Genomic DNA, 26,651 nt, shown 5'->3' on the forward strand with positions numbered 1-26,651 from the left:
CCATCACATTAAAACACAAAGCTTGTGTACCAAAAGTAATTATGACATTGCAATATATTTACATAAGTAACATTATGCATTTTGCTTATTATGGTCTTGAGAATTTCACTCGGATGTAATTGCATATGACGAGGATTATAAGCATCGTTCGTCGTAAAACATCTTTGACATGGTTTCTGATTATAAGCCATTAGCATGATTGTACAGTTGGGGTCAGCTGTGACAGACCATGATAGAGGATGAACGGTAGGGTTTGGTTCTGTGCTAATGGGACACGTGAAATGTGTAGTTCATCACCTACACCGGCGAACGTGACAAACGGTTTTAAAGCATTTTCCAAGCAGAAAGTTGCACTAAACGCGTTTCTAAGGAACACAGTAACAAAGCAAGGTGCCAACCTGCCAATAACACCATCTGACACAACCCTCCGGATTCTGCGATTTGACAAGAACTGTTCTTCCAAACACGTCTATTTCCAAATTATTTGCCAAAAAAAAAACAGCTCTGCAATGACACTGGGGGAATTCTGGGACATACGTGAGAATATCTTTCCAAATATTGACCGGAAAGCAAAATTTCTGTCCAAACTCTGCCACTGCAGAGAAGCACCTTTTAATATAGACAAGTTTACATCAATAATCAAGCAATGACAGAAAAAAACTGACCATGATTAGACTCAATCACAATGTTGAACTTGCATTTCCCTGACTGCAACCTGGAACCATGAGTGACTAAAGTTCGGTTCCAATCAGCAGCTCCAATTAACCAATTAATCTACGAGCAGACACAGGTCAAGGGCCTTATTTATAAAACTTAGCAGAGGTTCTACACTAAAAGGTTACATACACACAAAAGAAGCTAACTGCATATGGTCAAAAATGTCCTTATTTAGAATACCAGCACACAAAAGAAGCTAACTGTGTAAGGTCAAAACTGTCCTTATTTATAAAACCATCTGTATGCTTTCCTGCATGCAATTTTCTCACAATCAGCTTGAAATTTTGCGTGCATGCACAGTTCTAGTCTCCCACCCTGTTAACTCCCATAATTAATCATAAATGGTTAATGGAATGCCCAATATGAAAATGATCTGCATATAAATCAGCTTCTCATTCAAATTCATTTTCAGTGAAAATGGGGAAGTCAGACCACAAAAGAAGAGAAACTTCACAGTGTGAAATGGAGATGCTCATTATGGAGGTAGAGGCCAGACAGGTTATATTGTTTGGTGGAAATATTTCCAATGAAGGGAAATTAGTGGTGTGGCAGCACGTCACAGTAGCTGAATCACACAGTAGAAAACTGTATTTTTACAGATGAATTTTTTTGTAAAATGTAAAATTTACAGGATTTCACTTTTTTTTTTAACACTGTCAGAGTCATATAGCATAATGACAATAACCCATTATTTAATGTCCATCCCATAAATGTTTTTGCCCTTTTATGAAATTATTTTTCACTGGCAACATGGCAGCCATTTTTTTTCAGGATATGTTTTTACATTTGCATTTGGTAAAAAACTGAAGTGTTCTGACTTTGAAGAGGATGCAAAGAAGTGCATTGCTGCGCACCGGCATAAAAGTGAGTGCCTAGTACCGACATCAACGGGGGGCCCACGTGTTCCCCAGTTTCATAAGGTTACACTACCAAAGCCAGAAATTAATAAGTGTTGCTATTCATTGAGTCACAACACTTATCAGCCTGTGATGAGACATTCTTTAAAATACAATAACACTTTAATGTGTGGTTACACAGAAATTTTACTGTAAATCAACACATTTTCACAGTCGCAAACATGAAAGACAGATACATCCGCACAAAACATTCATTACATCCATGTAAATATCTCCCCCAATTAAACCAGCCCTCACCGTTAAATTAAAATGACTTTGTTGGACGTTGCATTCAGGATTCGAATGGATTCTGGGATAAAAGAGCGCTTGAATCAATGCAATGCAGCTGTGGGACTCCACAGTGTACTGCCTCCCCAATGATATAAACAGAAACCCTGAATGGAACACATGGCAGTTGTCACCCACCATATTATTATTTTTCAGACAGTCAGGATAGTTAAATATGGACTTTCAGACTAACACCAAAAAGACAGGAACTATTTGGGCCTGGGTGTTCCTCTGGCAAGGGATATGATCATTAGAAGGCTGTGTACATTGGTATGAACTGAAAGGAATTGAGTGAAAAGGGTCTTTAGGACATTTATCTTTATTTCGCAAATTCCCATGGTCTCCAAAAATGTGTGTCCTCATGCGTCAACATTTGTGTAAATGTGCATGTTTTGAAGTCACGTTTGTTTTTATAAATCCCAAGTCCGCAGGGAAATTGGCTCGCGTCTTTTTTTGTGCGTACGGACCTTTTATAAATGTGGCCTGTGGGCACTAAAAGAGGCATTTACCCTGATTGTAAGCATCTGTACAGATTGTGCCTGCCAAATGCTAAGCATAAAGCTTGTAAAAAAATAAAGATTCATTGTACAAACAGAAATGAGGAAAATTTATATATTCTTCAAAAGCCAAGATATTCTTTTTTTAGTTTATCATAGTAATTCCATAATTTTCTGATTTAACTTGGCAAATGACAGACAGTTTCCCTCAGGTTGAGAATTTATTTGTGGTGTTCAACTCATTGGTGCCTGTTATCCAGAATGCCATAATTTTGTTTACCCACAATGCCCACAATTGATTTAATAAATTTCAGTTAAAGTAGCAACTGTTAACATTACCATTTTTACAATAACAGTAATGTTATAACCAATCAGTGGTGCAGATTCTCCCTCCTCCTCCAGCCTGCTTTTTTAAAAGATTTGTTCTATACTCATCTCCGTCAAAACTGAAAAGTTAACAGTTAGCTAACTGTAGCAATTTACAGTAACCTAACATTAGCTGGGGTGAACATGATGCTTGCTAAATGCAAGCTAACATTAATCCAAATAATGTTGATATCTTTGCAGTCCTGATTAGAGTGGTTATCTTTTGAGGAAACAATGCATAGCAGCTAAATTTGACCCACTTTGACGAACTTAAAACATTTTGTTACCTGGCACAGATACGGTCGCATGACTGTCCTTCAAATTACGTTTGTTCAGGCACTGATGTGTAGCTGTTCTAACTAACAACGAGAGGGAGGGGGGAAGGGCATCTCACACAGCGAAATGACAGTCGGCTGTATGAAAGAAAAAATAATTCATCGTATAATGTATTGCTTATAGAAATAAGCAACTAAATACCAAAAAATCGTTTGGGCAGGGGGCAAATCTAAGTGAGCGCCCTGCCCAAATAAATGCATTGTTTGTGAAACACTGACAGAAAATTTCCAGGCATAAGCATACCCATGCCATCTAGTAGGAAATCAAATAAATAAATAAAATGTAGCCAAGTAAATACTGTGAATATAAAAGCAATGGCCAGTCAATCTTTTCTATAGTTCTTTGACTGTTTGGCATTATGCTTTCAAGATTTTGATCTCTGCAGTATTTTTCCGGACTGGATTAGAGTCATGTTTATCTAAGCTGTAGTGAATGCCTTCTACAACCAGGGGGACAATAAATTGCATTTATTGCTTCTTTTATAATGTACATGATGGTTTGTCCTGGCAACAAATTGCTGCATATATTGTCTGTTTCTTGATTTTTATTCCCCCAGTGTGAGAGAGCAAGAGAGGAGGTCTGTAAAGAAATCCCTGAAGTGAAAACTGAACAAATTAAATGTTCTTATTTTTTTAATTATAGGGAAAGAGAGGCAAATTAAAATACATTCCATTAGTTAGTTGCCAGCACAAGTGACAAACTGAGCAGAATCAAATTAAACAAATAAATGAGTCACCAGTATGGTGGTTCCTAGTGTATCAGTTGCATCATTAAGTTACATCTGAATATTTTCACTGTCAATCTATGCAATCACAATAAACTTTCTGCTCTAACTCAAGTTTGTGAGTTTAAAAAATGACCACAATTAAATTTAAATCATTGTCTAATCCTCTAAAACACTGGGAGTTTTCACTTGGAATACTCTCCAAAAGGAAAAATCTCTTGGAATACTCTCCAAAAGGATTACAATAAGTAACAAAAATGACACTGTTGGTGTTGGGGCCCCATTTCAAATCAACAGATCAGACTGGCATCACAATCACATGATCATGGCAGGAAGAAATGACCACATTGTGACTCAATACAGTACGCCACTCCCTGTACGTCCTTTACGTGCCTATAAATCTGTGTTCTTGTATGTATTCTCTTTGCTGATTGCCAGGGTGCTTGGAGGACGTTCACCAAGGCACAGCCTCAAAAAGTACAAGCAGGCCTAACAAGAGCAAGAGTGAAGGTCTGCAGATGTAAAAGAACACGTGGTGAGATGCACTGTCCTTCTCCAGTTATAGCTACAGCCAGCAGGTTTAAGTCCAAGTAAACGTCTTATACTGCAGGGAAGCTAAAGGAACCGATCCACCACAGGCTTAGTTTACTTAATAATTTTACACATTGCTATTGTTCTGCAACATAGCAACACGTAAAATGCACATAGCCTACGTTCCTTCCTGTGATGGCGAACCAACAGAGCTTCCAGTTCCAAGAACAGCTCTCCAAAAGGACAGAAAAATCCCTTCACCACACCAACAACAAGGAAAACAATGCAGAGACTCAACCATGCATTTCTCCCAGCTGTTTGACCACAAAGTAAAATTCCCTTTAATATTTCCATTAAGAACAAAGGGGGACTAAACCATCTAAGCGGACTAAACCATAAAAATGCACTTATATATTTTTCATGTCCAAAGACTGCAATGAAACATGTAAATACAATATTTCAAATCCTTTAAACATATCCTCAATGTACAAAATGATTGTTACCAAACATTGCAAGCCAACTCTCCCTTTGTAGGCTAAATCAGTCCTGATTACTCTATATTTCACTTAAGGAGAGATATCTGATTATGACAATGATGGATCATTTTTTTCATAGAAAGAGGCCTATTGTAAAATAAGGATAGAGAACTTATGTTTTTCCACATACTGTTCAGAGCAGTGTGCATGCAAAGAATACAATACAGTCGCTTTCTGCAATGCCTGAAGCCTAAAGGATACCATTGCACTCTAAGTTCATGAGGCATTGACCTCTTTCAAACAATGATAGTATGTGTACCCCCAGGAATTGATATCCCCCCCAAAACATTATTTATTAGCTGCTGTATCAACCTTATCCATGTGAGAGTTCCGTGTGTACCCCTCACCACCCCCTTTGAATGATGTGATCCTGTCGACATCTCTTAAAGGAATAGAAAACAATGAATTTTCTATTTATATGTGTATCATTCCCCTTTGGGCCCATTTTAAATCTATAAGTATTGTAGATTTTTTCTTATTGTCCAATAGTCATACTTGTTTTCCAAGGGCATATTAATGTGACAAGCCTTACAAGAACTCAGTGCGCAGGCATTGCTTCTGTCACATTCTGTCAGGGCTTCACATAAAATTAGGACCCAGGTACAAAGATCACACAGGGAGGTAGAGGTAAGTAAAATGATACAGTATGTCTTTACTGATGATATAATTGAAGATATAACAAGAAAGAAAAACGGAAAACCTCAAAACCAGGAAACACAAGGAACACTGGGAGAAAAACTGGGCACAAGGACTAGCAATGGGGAGAACATGCAAGACGACACAAAGACCAAGCATCGAACAGAGGAAAACTAGTAAATTAAATACACAGTGGACAGGTGAAGACAATCACAGGAAACAAGCAGACAAGTGTGGAATGAGGGAAACCAGTAATCCAAATAACAATCCAATGTAGATACGAGACAGGAAGCAGGGGGAAAAAACTGAACAGGGAATTAGTGGTTTGGAGCCGGAGCTGTGACACAGTCTGCTTGAATAATTCCCTCTTTGCTGAGTTTTTTACACTGGTGATTTAGATTTCAGTGCCATAAATCTGCATTTCTACAAACTGCATCTCTCTCATGAAGCTGGCCCATTTGTTTTGAAATCTGGACTTATTTTTGTCTAAAGCAGCTGTATTAAGACAACATGTTGTCAGGAATCTCAATTTTGCAATAAAATATTGGTCTTATAAGTTTATTCATTTTCAATTTTAAAGTTTCAAAGTTTGGAAAAGTAATAATGTAGGACCTAGGAGATACACACAGAGATACAGAATTAGACTGACCCTTCAAACACACAAGGTTTAAACCCATAATAGAACATGTAATCATGTTCCTTATTGAAAATTATAACTTTTATTTTTATCACTGAAGCAAAAAGGTGAGCACTAAATGGAAACAAATTCACACTTTCCATTGATTTAAAACAAAGCTGAAAATACAGATGCAATCTATAGCTGTGGTCTTTCAGAGAGTCTTGAACGAGAGCAAATCTATGTGGGAGTGACAAATGACCCAAAAACAATGGTATTCATTTGCATACAATAAAACAAATGTTTTAAATGCACTGGTTCACTTGTTTTCACATGCAATTAATTACCTGTAGTCTATTTGAAATGTATCCATCCACCCATCCACTATCTACATTACCATATTGCTGTGAGGGGACTATTTTAAATGCATATTTCATATACATGTCATTAATAGCTCCCATCACCATATTGCAAATATATGTGTATGTAAAAATAAAAATATCCTGGTTTCCTTCCTATCAATATGTTTTTTTTTTTTGCTTTCCATCTGTTAACTGTATCTGCTGGTGTTTTGTTATCCAGATATCAGATTCGCTTCTCCCCTAGTCATTTAGAGTAATATTAACCATTCATAAATGAAGCAGTCTCATAATGTCTGTATGTGTCGGATATGATAGAATGCATTCATTCATCTATAGTTAGTTACCCTGATGACTAATTGGGAGGGGAATGCTAACCAGAGGTGATACAGTTGATGATACAGATACAGATTTTTTTTTTTTATTTCAAGCACATGTTCCTGCTACTGTTGCTACAATTGTGCATTCTTTCAATCGTTCCCCACTGCCAAGATTAAACTAGGCTACCAAAGCTTCAAAAAATCTGGCCAATTTGAGAAGCTTTCTTCTCACTGGCTTAATGTAGGCCTATTGATTCCTGTCACTCAAAAGGACCCGCAACATTAATTTTGTACCTTGGTGGTCTGTGTGGTCTAGAAGTCAGAATTTCACAGATTGCCTGGTGCAGCTGATCATCTGGCCAACATGAACAATGACCATACAAAACACAAGCAAGATGAGTTGCAGTGGGTTTTACCACAGACAGTCACAAGTATTATTTTACATAAACTGTAGCCTACTCAATCAATAAACATCAGGAGATGCATCTTAGTCACTTTCCCAACTTAATGTCAAACAGTTTTGGAATTATTAGCTAAATTATGCCAATCTGCAGCATACCTCAGCAGTAGGGAAAATGACCCATGGAGGAAACAGCATGGAATGATCACTGTCCCCATCAGTCCCTGCAATAATGATGTGTATTCCCTCAACCAACAGCAAGAGGTCACATACCCCTTCTGCCTGCATTACTGTAAAGATTGTTGATAACAGCGGATTTGTTGCCAAGCCAAACCTTTGGCAAGAAATAGCAATGCATTACTGATGTCAATCGATTCATCAAATATTATCTCACATCACATTCTAAACAAAACCCATTTTACAAAAAGTTAGAGTCCTTCATGACTGTAATTCCATAAAGCCAACCTTTAAACTTTAAGAGCAAAACATTTTTATCTGTCACTGTATAAAACCATGAACTCAGGGATGCTGGGTAGCTCACTTGGTATAAGTGAGAACCATGATCACCGATCAAACTAGTCCAGGCCAGTGCTGACTGGCCAGTGGCCCTGCAGGGGCAGTGCACAATTGCTTTGTATCACCCAATATATGGGATATGATATATGCGAGGGATTTAGTCAGTATAGCTTGGAGTGTTCATTGCTTGAGTGACCCCTGTTGTCCAACTGGGTGTCTGTGGCTTGCTCTGTGCACACGTGTATGATTGGGTCTCCTCTGCCCTTTATGCTGCAGTGTGAAAAGAAGCAGCTGGCTGGAACCACGGGGTTCAGAGGACTGTGAGTTGTCTTCACTGTCCAAAGCAGGCTGCAGGGGGCATATGTGAGCACATTTGTACATAGTTCACAAATTGGACATTACAAATTCAGGTGGGATTGGTGATGCCAAAAAAAGAAATAAACACTATGAGCAATGCAAATGGTGTTTCAGAATAAAGAAACATGCTGCAAGAAGTGAATATATGCACTCTCTTTGCCAGTGGTGGTGCAATGTTCTTTCCAGAGCAGTAGTTGTGTTGCTTGACAGCCCACAAAGCCTAATTATTTGTTCTGAACAGGAAGACAAGGCAGCACAGGCACTGATTCCTACAACTGGTGTTGGGAAACTTTCTCACAGTCTAAATGTTGAATAATGCATTACAACTATTGTATCATTATTATACTTAAAAGTAATAACAATAATTCTTTGCATTTATATAGCGCTTTTCTCAGTGAAGGAGAAACTCACCTCCGCTACCACCAATGTGCAGCATCCACCTGGGTGATGCACGGCAGCCATTTTACACCAGACACTGACCACAAATCAGCTGAGGTGAAGACACAGAGAACAATTTTTAGCCAATTAAATTAGTGGATGATTAGGTGTCAGGTTGAGAGAGCCAGGTTGAGAATTTAGCCTAGACACTAAGGAACCCCTGCTCTTTGCAGTGAGGGTCACAAGATCTTTTAATGACCACCGGGAGTCAGGACCTCTAGTTTAATGTCTCAGCTGAAAGATGGAATCACTTACAACACAGTGTCGGTTTATTTGACCAAAGGGAAGATCGCCCCCTACTGGCCCACGAACACCATTTCCAGCAGAAACTTAGTTTTCCCAGGCGGTCTCCAAAAGTATCTGAACACCCCTTGGTCTGGGGCTGTTTTCCATGGTTTGGGCAAAGCCCCTTAGTCCCAGTGAAGGCAAATCTTAATTCTAAAGCATGCAAAGACATTCTAGATGATTCTGTGCTGTCCCAACAGTTTGAGGAAGGCCCTTTCCTGTTTCGGCATGACAATGCTCCCGGGCACACAGCGAGGTCCATGTAGAAGTTGTTTTGTGGAGAACAGAGTTAAAGAACTTGACTGGCCTGCACAGAGCCCTGACCTCAACCCCATCCAACATTTTTGAGATCAACCGGAAAGCCAACTGTGAGTCAGGCCGAATTGCCCACTAGTGCCTGACCTCACTAATGCTCTTCTGGCTGAATGGAAGCAAAGCCCTTTAGTAATGCTCCAACATCTAGTATAAAGTATTCCCAGAAAAATGGCAGTTGTTATAGCAGCAAAGGGTGGACCAACTTCATATTATTGCCCATAATTTTGAATGAGATGTTGGATGTCAGGTGTCCACATACTTTTGGCCATATAGTGTAGCTTCATCCATTCAGCAGGAGTAGGGTATATGGTGGTATGGCTGCTGGCTGGACAACTGCTAAACTTGTAAATCTAAATTACCCTGAATCCCAGGTTTACATACCTATATAGTGCATTTGGGATACAGTTCATGCCATGCAGCAAAATTAATCTTGTGCCAATTAAAGGCAGTCGCGGAATAAAAATCAGTTTAGTATAATACATATAATGACTACATCTGGGATACATTTTCATAAAGCATCACTGTAAGTTATGATGACATTCTGCCTTCAATTTTGGCTTTGATCAGTTAGAATACAAGATATGATCACGCAGAGGTAATGGTGGTGACATCTGTGTATGTAATATATATTTTTTGTTGTTGTTTTTATAATACACATGCAAACATTGCTATTCTGCAAATTCAGACTGCATGTGATCTACCTGAAGGCTTTGAATGCTAAAGATAAATTAATATTCAGTCCAGGTTTGTTTAGTTACAACCCCCAGTCATGAGTGCCACACAAAATTGCAATTGTTTTCCGTGGGCGTTTTATTTTTTTCGGTGATGGTCACACACACGTGTATAAGTGGTCTTTGAAGCATTCCAACCCCTGAGCTTATTTCTCCCTGCGAACAAAATAGAAGAATAATTGCTTTGCAATGCTCACTTTTGTTGTTGGTTTTAGATTCACTGTCAATCACCGTGTGAACATCATGGTATACCAAATACTGTCAGTCCTTGTGGTCATCAGACAAATACTGGCAATACCATCACAGCTGATTGGCTGTCATGTGCCTTATGGGGGATAATGGGGGTTGATGTGACAGCAGCGTTGTCATGCGACGTGTGAGAACACACCAAATGGGTCAGACAGACACTGGGCTGGCACTCAGGGGGGCCACCAGGGATGAGACAGAAGGCTGGCACTGCCAAGACACCATGAAACTGTGGTTATGCCAGGCAATAAGTCTGTCACTTCCATACAGGAGCCTGGCCAGACTGTGTTGGCAGTTGCCATGGAAACAAAGTGCTTGCAACAGCAGGAACGTTCTATCAGATAAAAGGTGGGGCTATGACTTGTGCATCGGTAGAAGCAACCCACTCTACACACACACACACACACAAACACACAGAGCTTCCTCCATGACTGTGGAACTAAGCATCTGGGTTTAACATCTGGGTTCAACATTGGCCTTTTGGTTCACTGCATAGCTATGAGATAGGAAATCAAAATAGAAGTTTCAGGTCATATAATATTTCAGCTATGCATATAATAATAATAATAATAATAATAATAATAATTTTAATAATAATTATAATAATAATTATTATTATTATTGTTGTTGTTAATAATAATATTTATAATAATAATAATATTATTATTCAGTGACATTACACTATTATATTGATTGTTTTACCTTTCTTATTGTATAAAAAAAACAACACAACAACAAATGAAAGCGTTGTGATGTGGCTAAGGATTTTTCTGCATGTGGTATTACAGCTTGGGATGGTAATATTCCAGCTCACACTAAATCTTCTACCAATCTAAATTGACTATTCTTATTTATTTCATGAAATGGCGGTTGGTAGACAGGCACAAGTCAAGTGTGCCAGTTGCAAATCAAGCCTAAATGAAAGGCAAAGAGGATCCAAGCCCTAGAGAGCTGAGCTGCAGACTATGCAGTATAAACTGAGATACCATTTCAATATTTCCATGAGCCAATGAGACTTCAAATGGAGCAGCTAATATTTCTCTCTGTATTTCCCTTTTCACATCACCAATCTTTTAAATCTTAAAATGTTCTGCTACCAAGCTGCACATCAGAGAATATAGCCTGCATATATAGTGCAGGCAGGGATTTTCACTACTTCATAAAAAACCATAATCTAAGTATATATTTAGATTAATATCAGTCTACCCAGGTAACTATATATGATTTATTGCATTAAGAAGAAAATATATATGTACAAAACTAAACAAAGTAACATTAGCAAATTAATATTGATTAATATGAAAATTTTCAGAATTACTGGAAGATATTTAGATATTGAATCAGAAGCTAGGATCACCCTAGCATGTGTTAATTCATTTGTTACCTGTTTTTAAGCGTACCATTGATGCAAGTTCTCTCACAATGCCGGCATGGAAATGTTTAACAATCTCCTTATCAATATCTCAATCTAAGTAAAGATTTCATCATTTTACGGTTATCCTGTCTGACATCTTTAGGAATGTAAATCCTGCTGTTTGATACAATATCCCTTTGAAATCCAGCAAAATCTTTGATATAGTACAAGTGTATTGGATGACAAGATCATGTTGTAGTGAGAATATTTTTTAAAATATTATTTATTTTTATCGAATGTCCCAAAATATAATATTCTTAAGATTAAGACCAGAGAACCATGCCCCCAACCGGGGAAATAAATGAATTGCCTGATCTTAGGAGAATATGAAAAAAAATACAACTGAAGATCTGACTGTGAAATGTAGAAATCAATGATAAAAAAGGTTACATCTCTGATGTAAAGTAGCAATCTGTCTAGTTCTTTAATGCAGATATTGCTGAGAATAGTGCAGATCATTTATTTGATTTCAATGAATTATTTAAAATTCTTTAGAACCACATACATGTGCAATAATTAAATTTAACAAAGACATTTAGATTTGAAATAATTTCAGAATTAGTCCCACCATTCAAGCAACAGAATGTTAAATAAACAGAGTACACATATTTTGCTATTTTATGTTAAAATGAAAAATTACTCATTTAGCAATTAGATATAATAACTACATGCAATATTTAGACCACCATTCCTTAGTGATCAATGCAACCGAACATTTAATGACCATCGACATTCAGGACCTTGGTTTTAAAAGCTATTTAGCACTGTTCCATTTTGCAATCCAGGCATTTTATTTCTTTTTCTTGCTCTGTTGCTCTCTGTATTTGAGCAGTAAGTCATAGACTAAAGGCAAAGCAGGAGATTGCCAAAATGCTTCTCTAAGCATGTTACTCAAACTTACTGTGAGAGTAAAGAATCTGGGCACTACACCAGCTGTGTCCCAGCAGTAAAGTCTAATGAAATGAAGGAGCCCCATTCTGTCGGAGCTGCCATGCTGTCCAATCATCACCTTCTGCCAGACATCTCTCTGCAGGTTCAATGTTGAAAGACTACAGTATTTTTATAGATCGGAGGAAGTGGGGATGTGAGGTCAGAGGAGAAATACATTATGTTTGCACAAAAAAAAAATATATATATATATATATGTCACAGTCAACCTTTCTTCACGGGCAAGCACACCATCCACAGCGCTATCAATAAATTCATTAATTCATTAAGGTGGGAGGAGGCTACAAATTTTTTCCAAAATGGATTTATGCTACAGTAACCGCAGGGGGGAAATTATACTTGTGACCACGTGTGGGTTTCCCAAAATAAATACATTCATGAATACATAAATAAATGCATGCATTTATTAATTAATAAATAAGGTGTTTATGTGCTCTCTCGGGTCCTATAAGAAATTGAAACTGAGGCCTGGTAGCATCTGCCAGCAGAGTCCTGCTGGTTTCACAGAGGCTGAGGAAGCAGGAATGAATAAAAGAGCAAGGTTTGTCTGCCCCAAAATCCCCTCGGCCCCATTGAGCTCCAACAACAGCTGCTTTGCGGGCCTAGCCGATCGCATGCAGCCACAGTGGGATGCAGAGCACATTTTGGGAGGGTTCTAATGAGATGATTTGTGGATACTTTCGCCTGTCCCCGCGGACAAATATTTTGATTGTTGAGATCATTTGTACTGGGTTGTTAATTAAGGAAACCGTCAAGTTTGCTGTCTGCTCCAGACTCTGGATGGATGGTAAGGAGAAGCAACAAAATGTGGGGCTTCTATCTTCTACCTCTCTCCTGGGTAGGCCCAGTTAAGCTTGGATTGCTTGTTCTGTATGCATATAACAGTGAGCTTTAAGAATAAACTTCTAAATAAATAATAAAGTGAGAAAAAAAAAGAAAAAAAGGTGAAACCATACATGTCTTGGATCATACACTCACACTTGTCCACAAGTGTGCAAAATCTGAGGGTGATATGCAGAACTGAAGATCTATGAAGTAAAATGTAAACAGTGTACCCTGGTCTCCTTCAATGTCTCTAAATATATCCAAAATGTTTCAATTGTGCATTGCTGTAAATCATAACATAATAATCTATTTCATGACAAATAAACAGTTTTGATGATACTCCCTTATGCATAATGTTCAAGTGGAAATTACTATCTTTTCATCAGTACAAGATATCTCGGGGTCCAAAACCTCTCCAAAAATGAATAAAATGCTTTTTATCCATTATAAAGCACATACACTTGCCCCTTATGATGGTTTTAGATAAAACATTGATATCACATTGAACAATTATCCAAAATAATGTGGCACACTGTGGTAATGTGTAATTATTCACTCTTGTATGCTTTTCTGCACTCTGACAATATGCAACTTCTTTTGTTGCATGGGGATGGAATGACCTTTTGAAAATGTTACTATTTATGATCACTCCAAGGAAAATGTAATGTTCATCTAACACACATAAAATTTAAATGAGTATTTTGTATGCCTCTAGTGAGAAGTACATCCCATGGAGATCCTAATACTCCACATTATGTACAAAATATTTCAATAAAATAATAAAGGCTTAGGGTTAAGGCATATGCCTCACCAACTGGCCAGATGTTGGTGACAGTGTAGGGGAAGCAGAAGCAGCAGCAGTAGCATGAGGTCCAGGAACAAATAAAAATAAATAAGGAAGATTAAGATTAATGATGACTGTGCCCTTTAAGACCACTGGAAGCACACAAATGCAACTACCCCCACCACATACACCTATGAGAATATGAAAGAATCAGTAAAAATATGTTAACAAGAAAGCAAACATTGCATAACGATCAAAACCTATACAAACCCCTGTCTCCCCAGCCAAGGTCAGACAGTGACAGCTATCTATAATGTGCAATACACAAACGTGGACATTGCATCTAAATCAAATTCGAAAAATACATTTTCAAAAAGATTCTCATCCACAGACACATGTACACATTTGTCAAAGTAAATTAAGAAATGTATTCACATAAAAGAAAATAACTAAGCCTCTACTCCAGAGACATGGATTTAGTCTGATCATGTGCATTGCTCAAAACTCGAACGGTGCTCTGGAGATTGGTGGGGAAAAAAATGTATGGTTGCACTGCAACTGTTTACTTTAGGGCCCTGGGGATCAGTGAGGGAGCACAATTAAGCTTTCCAGCAACTCTGACCTGTATTACTCTGAGAAATTACAAAGAGAATTCATGAGTATTACACCTTTGAATGGTAACTGACCTTCTTTACTCTTTTTGAAAAAAAAAAAAAAAAACCAAGACATCTATCAGAAAAGCAGACTGAGATGTTAAAATTATTTTTTAAATCATAAAGATTTTATTTTCCACATTCCCTAGAGGGCAGGGCTGTACATAAGAATATTGAATCAGTTGTACAGTTTCCTTCCCACTGCCTTCAACCTAAGCAATGCACCCATCACACTGTACCATATATCCAGTTTAGCCATATATTTACTGGGTTTCATTGCACATGCACTATCTTACTCCCCTACATCAGTACAATGACTTTTTCCTTCCCTGGCTTGCTCTCAGTCACCCTTTCATAAATGTGTCTAAAACCCAAAAGCAATTACTTATTCGGCTGTCAGTGCTGCTTTGTTTGTCTGTGATTTGTGAGGGCTTTACTGCATTCAGATGATGTCTATTGTTTGGGACCAGCAAACACGAGAATGAGGCATAAAACCTCTGCAGGCAGTCAGCAGGCACACTCAGCTATCAGCATCCCTAAATCTCTTTGTGGATCGCTCAAGCTATCAGAATAGGTTTAGCAATAAAAGTGTCACCAGTCCCCCATTACAGTAGAATCAGATTTATTTATTTATATGAAAGGAAGAGAGTAAGGGGGGGACTCAGAGTTAGTAATTAGTTTGGATGCTACCTAAGCTACTCACAGGTTTAGAGCAAAATAATATTGACAATACATGACTAGAATGAAGCTATTCATCAACACTTGGAAGAAAGCCACGGATGCTCATATTGTATAACGCAATTCCACTACCCATTACAAGTAATATGTTATAATGCCATTTAGTTATAAATGTTGACTTAAGTGATTGGCTCATATATAATGTTTCTTAATGAAGTGGTATCTAATGAAAAGGTGAGTGCTTCCAAATTGAAAAATATGGCACACAAGACAGAAACATTCATCGTTGTGATATTAGACAGCTGTCTCAGCTGTGAGTATTGTCACTTTGTATGAATTTTTTAAAAACCAACTTTAGCCATCAGGACTTCTGCAATAATAATAATAATAATAATGTTGTGTTATTATTATTATTATTAGTAGCAGTAGTAGTAGTAGTAGGACTATTAGTGGTGAGAGAAGTAGTAAAATCATTCATCTCCAGACATGACTTTATTATTTGGAATATTTAGAAAATATGGTGATCAGTGTTGCTTGAAACTACTATACTGCACTGTATGGTGCTGTAGTGCAGAATTTAAAAAATGAAAATGGCCAGCTAGCAGTCTAATTTTTAAAAAAATACAAACTAGCTGGTAAGTCTGCTATGATGGTGTCATGTCAGCTAGTTTGCCTTTGCCACAAATGTCTCATGTCCTTCAAAAATGTTTTGCCAACAAAACTGCAGACTGATTCTTCATAAACAAGGGAAATGATAAAGCCATTTGCCATTTAGCTGCACCTAAAGCCAGCAAGTTCTACCAAAATGGCATTGGCTCAATACACAAAAACCTTTCAAATGACCTAACGTATGAGCTCCCGCCGAAGGAAAGAAGAAATCCTACTGTGGTTCTTTGACTCAATCTTACATGCACACGTTAAATTCAAGCATGATCCATGCCATGTTTGTCTGACAAGTCTGAATAAAGATTGTTTTGCTGGAGCTGATGACACAGGAGAGAGGTTAATGACGATGCAGAGGCTGACACTTACGCTGACCCCATCTACTGTATGAGGGTGCCCTTTGATATTACTGTACAGTCAACCTTACAACAGCAGCATCGGGCAGTCATCTACCCTGAGAGGGGAAACGTGTGAATAACCAGACTCATCTGAGCAATTACAGTTTTGACATCAGATAAATGCATAAGCTAACTGGCAGGATGCAAGTTGGCCAAGTATCACTCTAAGGGATATTTGACGTTTTATTATTACCACTTGTCAGAACATTTTCTAAAAACGTTAGCACACCTTACCACATTTGCCTTGGTACAAGAACCTGCATTTGGGTCATTTTATGAGACATTTGAATATTATCTTAGAACCCAGTTGGTTGTAATCTATAAAATGAATTAGGAGATGCATTATCACTGTAACCAACTTTGCATGCATTATCACTGTAATTATATTATACATAGTGGCATATAAAGCCAGCACAATAGCACACATTAAATGCATTAAATGTAGGCCTATAATGTTGCAGGAGGAACAGGAGCGATAGGAGCATAGGTGTAGAACATTCTGTACCACCACGATTAACAGCCTTGGTACAATAATAATTTTAAATTTATACATAATGCCAAACTATTATCCGTGACTATGGCAAGTTGCCATGCAGAGTATATGTGCGTGATTGTGTGTGTGCAAATGCATGTTTGTGTCACGATAAATAATTAGGATCAGTTTAATAACTGGCGTTCTGACCTCTTCACAGCCAGAGTGGAGTATGTTTTCCCCAACGACTCCCTAATTGCAAGATATGTGCTCTATTTGAGGGGCTAATATCTGCAGGGTTTTATGTGACTGACAAAATGTTCCGCAGTTTCAGGCTGCTAAAGGCTGTAAATGTCAGCCTTGTTGTTTTTACTCTCTGTGAATTCACTCTCAAAATGCCACTGTGTATGTGTGTGTGAGAGAGAGAGAGAGAGGGAGGGAGAGAGAGAGAGAGAAAGAGAGAGAGAGGCAGGGAGGGGGAGAGAGAGAGAGGCAGGTAGGGGGAGAGAGAGAGGGGGAGAGAGAGAGAGATAAATTACAGAATCATTTTACAAGATATGAATATTTTTTTTGTTCTCCCTGTAAAAGCCAGTGCAGTATATTTTCATGTACTATGCTAACAAACAAATAAACATTTGATCACAAGACATGAATAGTTTGGCAGACAGAATGATTTTAGCTAGTATACATTTATATTATGTATAATGCGTTGTATATATGGCTTATATTTTTCATATTCTTTATAGCCCTTATAGTCTATATTGATAGTGAATGTCTCATTTTCAGTTAGCAACAGACTCCCCAGTCCAGGAACAGCAGTACTGATCTTGATTTTACACCACTTTTATTGTGTCATAGCTGATGGATTACATTTTTCAGCAACAACTGTCTGCCAGCAACCAACCCCATTAGTTAATCCAGAAGTCTATGGCCTTACAGATTAAATACCTATAAAAAATAAATAAATCATTCCCTCATGGCCCTTATTTGAATGATTTTAAACTTTCATCTCAGCTATCTAAACTGAAGTTTCACTTATTTATTTAGTCAGATATAATGAACGGACTGGTGCAGTAAAGTTGGGAGGGTTATGGATGATATGAGAAATTTAACTGAAGGTTTTTCTGATAATATTGTTGAAAAAGAATGTTAGAATTTCAGACTTGGGCGATGGCCAAAAAGCCTTTAGTTAGATTTTTTTTTGTGTCAAGAATTTGTGACATTAAATGAAACACACAGTATCCCATAATTCACATGCTTACTTGTATTGATGCTGAAAGACAGATGTGGGCATGTTCTCAGTATCAAATATGGCTTGGAATGAGAACTAAATGCACTTATATAAATGGCACTTCTGAGAACATTGATTTTGTCCTCATTAATTAAATAGTTATTAGTATTACTTATTAATAGTTATTCTTGACAAAAACCAATACAAGACAGTGACAATCTCAGATAAAGTAGTCTGTCCAAGTACAGAGAGCGGGAAAAGAAAAAAAAAAAACCTTCACGAAGACCAGTCAATCAATGTAGTACATCAAAAGCTTTACTTTTAATTGACCTCCTTTGAGATGACAACTTCTAAGACAGCTGAGCCAATGCTATTGTAATACTTTCCATCTGAAGTGTCATGAATATGCTTTAATCTTTAAGCTGTTTCAAATCAACAAACTCATTCCAGAATAACAATGTTATCCCCAGAAACACCTTTCTTAAATATCAATGAGATTTCTAGGAGCATTAACAATTTAAACATCCACATATGGAAATGTGCACACACATGCGGGCATGCATGTGCACACACTTTTTTTTTTCCCTGTTACATGACAGAACACCTCACGGTTTTCATTTGCAAATCCATTTTTTAAATCACAAAAATATATGTGTCATACTATAGGCACCAAATAAATGAATTAAAACAGCATACAAACGAAATTCTTTTTTTGAAATAAATGCTTTATATGGTTCTCATTTTTATGTTTTTAGAGAAATAAAATGGAAAAGTATCCCTAAAAATTGTATGACTCAAAGTACTGTCAGGTGGCATATGCAGCTACTAGCACTAGCCCTCTGCAGTGATGCACCACTCGGTCTGTAATCTATTGCTGTCTGTGCCTGGGCTAACTATAGCCTACAGTCCTGCGGGATGGCATATAATTGTACACAGGTTACACCCATCACTGTTGCATAGGAGTCACCGCTCTTGCTGACTAGGTGCCTACAGTCTGCTTTTTGCAGATATGTAAGTGGTGCAAGTCCACAACCGGTGGACTGGATATGAAAACTGAAGTGAAAAGATGCTAGACTGCTCTTTCCTGAATGCATGAAAGAAACTGCTGCCATTTAGCACACCCAAAATATGATTGGGCTTTCCCAGAAAAAAATACTAATACTACTAACAATGCTTTCCTATTTGGGAGAAAATAATAAATAAAAAAATGTGAGATTAAATTTTTCCGACAGGTAAACATTTATGACTGCATTAAAAAAAAATCATATTATTGTTGCAATACTGATCTGTGTTCTCATGTATTATACATTTAATTAACAGTGAAGACTGACTTTGAAAACGACATAATGAGCACCATGTGTAGCCTATGCATTTTTTGCTTGGGGATGTGCTGGCATCTGACCACATGTGTTAGATATATAAAGGGTCAGCCGGAAGTCTGCAGTTTCCCATAAGGGAACCAAATGAACACTGCATTTTTTTTTTTTTTACCTCCACTCCAAAGATGAATAAGGAGTGAAAGAAAGCAGATATACATTTTTTCATCAGCTCTCCAGAAGTTCAATTATACTTTTTTAATGTGTCTAAAAACTATCACACTCTTGCAACAGCATTTTATAATCATTAAAACTCTTCTCCTAGTATCATTATCCAAATATCAACTCATCAGAGGGAAGGCATGAGGGCTTGTAAAGTTGGGGGGGGGGGGGGGGGGGTTGGGGGGGGTGGGTGGTGACAATCAGCCGCCAACTGAGCATCATCATTATGGCTGCTGGGAGGATGGAAATGCTGTTATGAATAAATGGTTTTAACCCTCGGGTTGTGTTTATGTCACGCTTCTATTGTTTGTGTTCCCATCATAAATTGGGCAGCCCATTTTAACTGTTTATGAAGGAATCATAAAGCATGAATTATCACCTAATGTTGTGTTACACCTTTTAACCAACTTCATTCACAGTTATTATCTCAAGTTTGACATCTTTTAGGAATTTTTGGTCTACAGAACTCATTTATCTAAAATTACACCACTCATTTTTGAGTAAAATAAGCACAATGTATGTATTACGTTAACTTTCATAAAGACCAGTGGAAAACCTGTTATTTATTTTATCACAGAGTGACTATCACAGACCGGTATGGGTCAAAGTTTTGAAATGGTGCCACATAATGACATTTGCTGTGTTCCTGGTCAAAACTGACAATCTCATTGAGAAGGAAGAGTCATAACACCAAAATTTATGTCCAAATTTGTGAACCATTGTGTTCTTGAGATTCTCGCAAGTGATGATTTTACAGGAGAGACAAGAAATAATGCTACTACTCACAGGGGCATTAAAATAAAACACTATGACTGACAGCGCCTCTTATGGCATGACTGACTAACACGTAAATATGATCATGCTGCACAGAATGACTGTTTTGACCACATTACATGATTGAGGATGACTCATCTGCTATTTCGCTCAATGCTGGGCAATATACACACCGTGATTCATGACACCATGTGAGGTCATTGATAATTAGCAAATGGATAAACCTGTTGCTCTGAGATTGTTGGATCCTTTGTAAATTTCTGAAAATGCAATGCAACATTATTCTAGGCAGAGAACAATTATAAAAGGGCACACAGGCATCTCATTACCTGGAATTGCAGAGGTGGAACTGTCTATCATATGCACCTTTAGAGAGTAGGGAATTAGAATGCAACCCCCCCCCCCCCCCCCAAAAAAAAAAAAAAAAAACCACCTATTAATTTTACTTTATTTGACTTGGCTCAAAACACACACAGAAAGTATACTTTATTTGGTTTTTTTTATTATTATAACTAATTATAAAACTGTTCTACTAATCAAAAGTAAAGGAACTTTGTTGATTGATGACAGAAAATATTAACAATATGAGCTTTTTTCTCTTTGGTGTGTAAATGATGGAAATGTCAAAATGGAAACCCAATTCATATCATGATGTAATCCTAAACTAATGTATTGGCTGCACCTGTCTCATTCATGGAGGCTTCTGTATTATCAGTGGTTTTACCGACAACAGAATGGTGACAGTGGGAGCCATTCTCCCTGATCTAGTTTACATTGACTTTTTCTGCCACCAGTGAGAAGAGAAAGAAGCCTTTGAAGATTAGGTTATAGCAAGGGTTCAGTATGCTTTATTGGTTACAATGTATATGTAGGCAACTTGAAAACAATTTTCCCTTTTAATAATATACCGTTTCTGTATGCGATTGATTGTCTGGATCATACAGTTACTAATTGACTTAAAAAATGCTGAAGTATTCCTTTGATGTGCATGTGTGTTTACTTCCGAGTTCATGTGCAGCTAGTTCAGGGATCTGTCGAAGTAGCCAGTTATTGGTCACACAGAATTGTACCAGCTTTTTGCATAAGGCCCGCAGCCTATGTATAAGAAGGACTTACAGCCAGTGCTAGAGTGCTCTGCTGTTTAATCAAATGCAAGATCCGTCTGTTCTAGATCCGTCCCACACTAAAATCGTGACACTGATGTCAGAAGTGGGTTTTGAAATTGAATAACTTTCAAGCCTGTGTGAGAGACAGCCAGAGGGAATGAGTGAGCGGAAAAAGATGGCAACGCAGACAGCCACCCCACAGAGACACGGTGGGGCGGGGCTAATTGGTTTGCTACTGTGTGACACGGGGCCTCTTCTCTCACTCCCCTGCCAGAGACAGCGGGTTCTGTATCTCACGCAGTGCTAGCGGAGCGTGCATACCGGCTGCTGTGGCCTGCAGGAATCCACCTGGCAAGCCTACCGAGTCCGGATAGCAAGTCGGAGGCACGGGGTCGGGTCCGGCAGAGCCCCCGTTCCACAAGCCACAGGTAGGAGGAACTCTCCACTGGATTGCGCTCACTAGGCTAAGGAGCCAAGCTGCTAGCAGAGAGGAGGCTAACGGAGACCCTGGCTATGGCCAAGCAAGCGTGGGGGACTCTACAAGGGGAAGTGCACCGCTCAGCACAAGAGTGCTGCGGATCAATGAAAAAGGGGGCTGGAAAGCATACAGGAAAATCCCTTTTCTTTCTGAAACATCTCATCTAGCGTGTTGTCCCATACTGTAATGATAACTGCATATTTTTTTGTTTGATATAATGCTTATTTTATGTTTTCTTTTTTATAATGTTGACTATGACCCCTGACTAAGAATGTATTTATAATTGATGTGCTTAGGTGATTCACTTATTGCACTTGATACATGATATACAGTTTAAAAGAAATGAATAGTCTGATTTATTCAGCTGATTTCTCTTGCAAAATTGCTATTTATTTGTAAAACAGACAGAGACAAAATGAGTACACCTTGCAAGCATTAGTTCACAATTCACATTTGGGAAACATGCCCCAATTGAACAATCATTGAATTGTAACACTACTTAACAGAATAGCTATAAAGATTTAAAGTGCCTTCACGTGGTTAAAACCAGTTTTATGTTTGTCACAAAAAAAAATTATGAATATTTTCGCTGAATAATTTCACACAGAAAACATTTTTTCACAGAATACAACTTGTATTACAGTCTTAATTTTATTTTCATTTGCGATACTTTTTTCTTTCAGAATTCTCTCCACACAGCCTGCAGAGCATAAACTCAATGTTATAGTCCACATACACTATCAACTTAGGGTTTGCTAAAGGATTTATTTAAATCCTAAGAGCTTCTCTGAAGGGAGACTGGGCCAATATGCATTTACCGGCTTGGCTTTCTGTCGGTTGGCAGTAATTACTTCCGTTTGTCAGCTAGGCCACGTTGGACTGTCAGTCATTCAGTCCATTTGTTTGAGATGCGCATTAATTAAAGTTTGGAGATACTGTTTATGTCACCCCTCCGACCATTTATTGGCTTTGTTTATCAGCAGTGACATAATTTTCACAAGCACAAGAAAACCCAAGAAGTACATTAGGCAGTCCTTCAAAGTACTGCAAAGATACCACATTAAATGACTGGAGAAAAACAAAAACATTTAGGCGATTAAATGGAGATGTCTGACCTGGGAGTATAGTGTTTATAAACTATGGCAAGAGCCATTTGTGTTTAATTAATAAAGTGTGTTTGACCTTTTACGTGGTATAGTCATGTCAATCTAAATTTAAGGGTTTAAATGAATTAAAATGTTATATGATGTTTTTAGTAAAAGGTTTTCGATTGACCTTTATTATTGTTTATCATAAATATTACCCAATCTACCTTTTGATAATTTCCACCTATGTCTCCCTGTTCGACTGGTAGAACTTTATTTGTTAGTTTCACTGGTGAATTTAAAAGCCCCATAGAAATCATTCAGATAATTAAATACAATTAAACATACCTTTTCTCACAGTTTAGGCTTGTTACCACTCATTCAGTAGCTACACTGACCACACTGTGGGTATCCTTTGTTTGTTGGATCCAATAGTGGCCCATGCCCATGTTCTGCAAAACTGGAGCACACTATAGGACTTGTTGGCGAAAAATAGGATTTGGATGGATTGGTGGTGTACATTTAGAAAGATTACTGGAGGTGCTGCACATTCAGAAGACCCCATTTATCACCATATGTATCCACAAACAGAACTTTCTGTTTTGACAGCGTCCCCCGAGTGTACTCCATCCCCTATGGTTAACAAATAAGCAGTTGCCTGGCAACTTGTACACTTACTACAGCACGCACAAGTCAAGTCTTCAGCAAACACTGCAAGTATTCCTCTGCAGGTACTGGAGGCCGATGGCCTTCAGTCCCTCAAGCCTACGGACTCAGTTCACTGAAGAGAATAATGCAGCGAGACAGCAAGCTGCTGGAATACCTGTCTAGACTGACTGTGATGCCAGCTCTGTTTTATTTTTGCTTTTTTAGGAAAATGTAGAGGAAACCTGGGTTTCTATATATGCCTTATTGCTCTGTATGTTGACAGTGTCATGCATAGCGAACAATTTAGCTTTTTAATACCTATTTTCTCAGCATTTGTGATGCACAAATGGTACAGTGCCCACAAGGTCAATTAATACGAGCAAAACGTGCAGAAATATATTCAGTTCATTGTTTATCAAATGTGTTATATGCTCAGAAAAATATGAAAAGTAAAATATGAATGTGACTATATCTCAATTAGGTGTTGTTTGTAGCTATTTCTAGTGTTGCCAATAAGAGAAAATGTTTTCATGTTTTTTGAGAAAAAAAGTTTAATGAGTTTTTCTTTTTTTAAAAAATAATTTTTCTTAAAGATTACATAAACAACAGATGCGTTTATATTGCAACTACCTCTGTGAACTCGGGAGAGTGTAGACAAGCATGTGCACTCAACCTCAACCAATGAGAAGCTGCTGCTTTTCACTCCACTGTCCAGCAGTTAACAGACAGCTTGTGTGGGCAGACTGGGGGAACCTGACTGACCAGAGGGGGGTGACTGATGCACAATGAGACACAGGGGGGCTCATTTCACGAAAGCTGCTTGTGAGGATTTTCACTTGCAGATAGCAATCTTGTCAAAACCTTGTTTCACGAAAATGCATCGCTTGCGAATCGGAAATAACTGCAAGGACTACAGACTACAGACAAATATGGCATTTCCTCTGATAGTGCGGGGACAGAAACAGGTCCCAGAAAGAATGTTGTGATCACGCCCACCATTTAGATAACTACAGAGATAATGAGTTGATCGAACAGTACAGATTTCCACAGCATGAACTATTACATGGAAATCTATATTTATGCGACCATCTTGACAGTGATCATTAGCAGGAGCAGAGCCCTACCAGTCTCACTTCAAGTGTTCCCTTCCAAAAAAGTAGTACATAAACATTTTTTTAAAATTATTATTACGAAAGGCTATTTAAGTACAAGTTAATTTTTAAGGTCTATTTTAAGCACATTTTAAGTGCTTTAACTAAATGTATCCATTTTAAGTATACCTAAAGTATTTCCTGGAATATGTATACCACTTATTCTAAACCAGTGCTTTTGAACCTTAGTCCTAGGGGACCACTGTGTATGCTGGTTTTTGTTCCAACCATAATTGCAATTCCAGAATTTTAACAAACTGTTAATTTTTTAAATCTAATTAGGAGCTTTGCATGTTTAGAAAGATTATGTACCCTCTTATTTAAGCCACATTATCTCAGAAATAGTTATACATGCCATGAATAATAAAGGTTCCATGTTTACATTGTGCTATATTGCAAACAATTGCATAGGAAGAGGTAACAAAAACATTTAACTGATCAAATTCAGGACTGAGGGGAATCAATAGGCTCCTAATTAAGTTGTTGAACACGTGTTCATTCTTTCACCCTTTTTTATCCTTAAATTTAACACAATGGAGGCTTGGCTCGTTATCATTTGCTTTGTCTTTGAGTTCTTCATTATCTACCATTCTACCAAACAGTTATATGTTTGGAATGTGTCAACACTTTCACCAATTAGGAGCCTATTGATTCACCTCTGTGTTTAATTTGATTATTTAAATTATTTTTAGTGATCAAATTAGAGACTATTAGGAGACCTAATATCCATTCATTGTCTAACCCATTTATTCCTGGCCAGGGTCGCAGGGGGGTGCTGGAGCCTATCCCAGCATGCATTGGGCAAGAGGTAGAAATACACCCTGGACAGATCGCCGGTCCATCGCAGGGCACATACGCCATTTACTCACACTCATACTTAGTGGGAATTCAGATTCTACAATTTACCTATTCTGCTTGACTTTGGATTGTGGGAGGAAAATGGAGTACCCGGAGGAAAGGACACCAAATAGTTCAAATAAAATACATTGTTAAAATTACACCATAATTACAATTTAATTTGACCACACCCATATTTTTCCACCCCTCAGATACCTCATGAAACCTTGGGTGCTGTGACACCCATGGCCAGCTCACATAGAGCACAGTTTGATACAAAACCAAAAGGAGGCAGGGAGATGAGGACGATAGCTAATTTACTGACTGCCCGCATGAAATGCATGCGCTTTACGACAAGCATTCCTGGCTTGCAGTTGTGACTTCTACTAGAAAAGCTCAAAACACAGCAGGAAAAATCTATTGCATATCGCAGATCTCAGCTCGCACATTGCAACAGATGTCCTGCAGACAAAGATCATTCCCTCCCCCAGTGATGTTGCAGCTAATTATGCACCTACCTACAGAGCTGCCAGTCACAGTAGACATCAGTATGGTCCAGATTCAATTCCAGACCATGGGCCCACACCACATACTATTCACCCAGCAGACAGCACTGCATTTTTTTCAGCATTTACAAGACAGACAGTGGTTGTGTATTTTGGAGAGAAGCCATACCTTATTATAGTCTGATGATGCATTTGATCAAAGTTTAAATCTATTGGGTGGCGGAGAAAATACTTCATGTCAGCACACACCTTTCTGTGATGTAGCTGCCATTTCAGAATGAGAATCTGTGTAATAAAACTAAAACAAAAGTAACAAATTGTATTCATGGGCATGACACTATAACTGTCGCTT

The 26,651-nt window shown here is 38.0% G+C and overlaps 1 protein-coding gene across 1 annotated transcript in view; it reads right to left on the bottom strand.

The window, feature by feature from the left end:
- The window catches only part of LOC118224254 (teneurin-1-like), a 362,344-nt gene that overhangs the window by 304,284 nt on the left and 31,409 nt on the right, over positions 1-26,651 (bottom strand). The window lies entirely within an intron of this gene.

Source organism: Anguilla anguilla, chromosome 3 (assembly GCF_013347855.1).
Source record: "Anguilla anguilla isolate fAngAng1 chromosome 3, fAngAng1.pri, whole genome shotgun sequence".
Taxonomy (NCBI): Eukaryota; Metazoa; Chordata; class Actinopteri; order Anguilliformes; family Anguillidae; genus Anguilla; species Anguilla anguilla.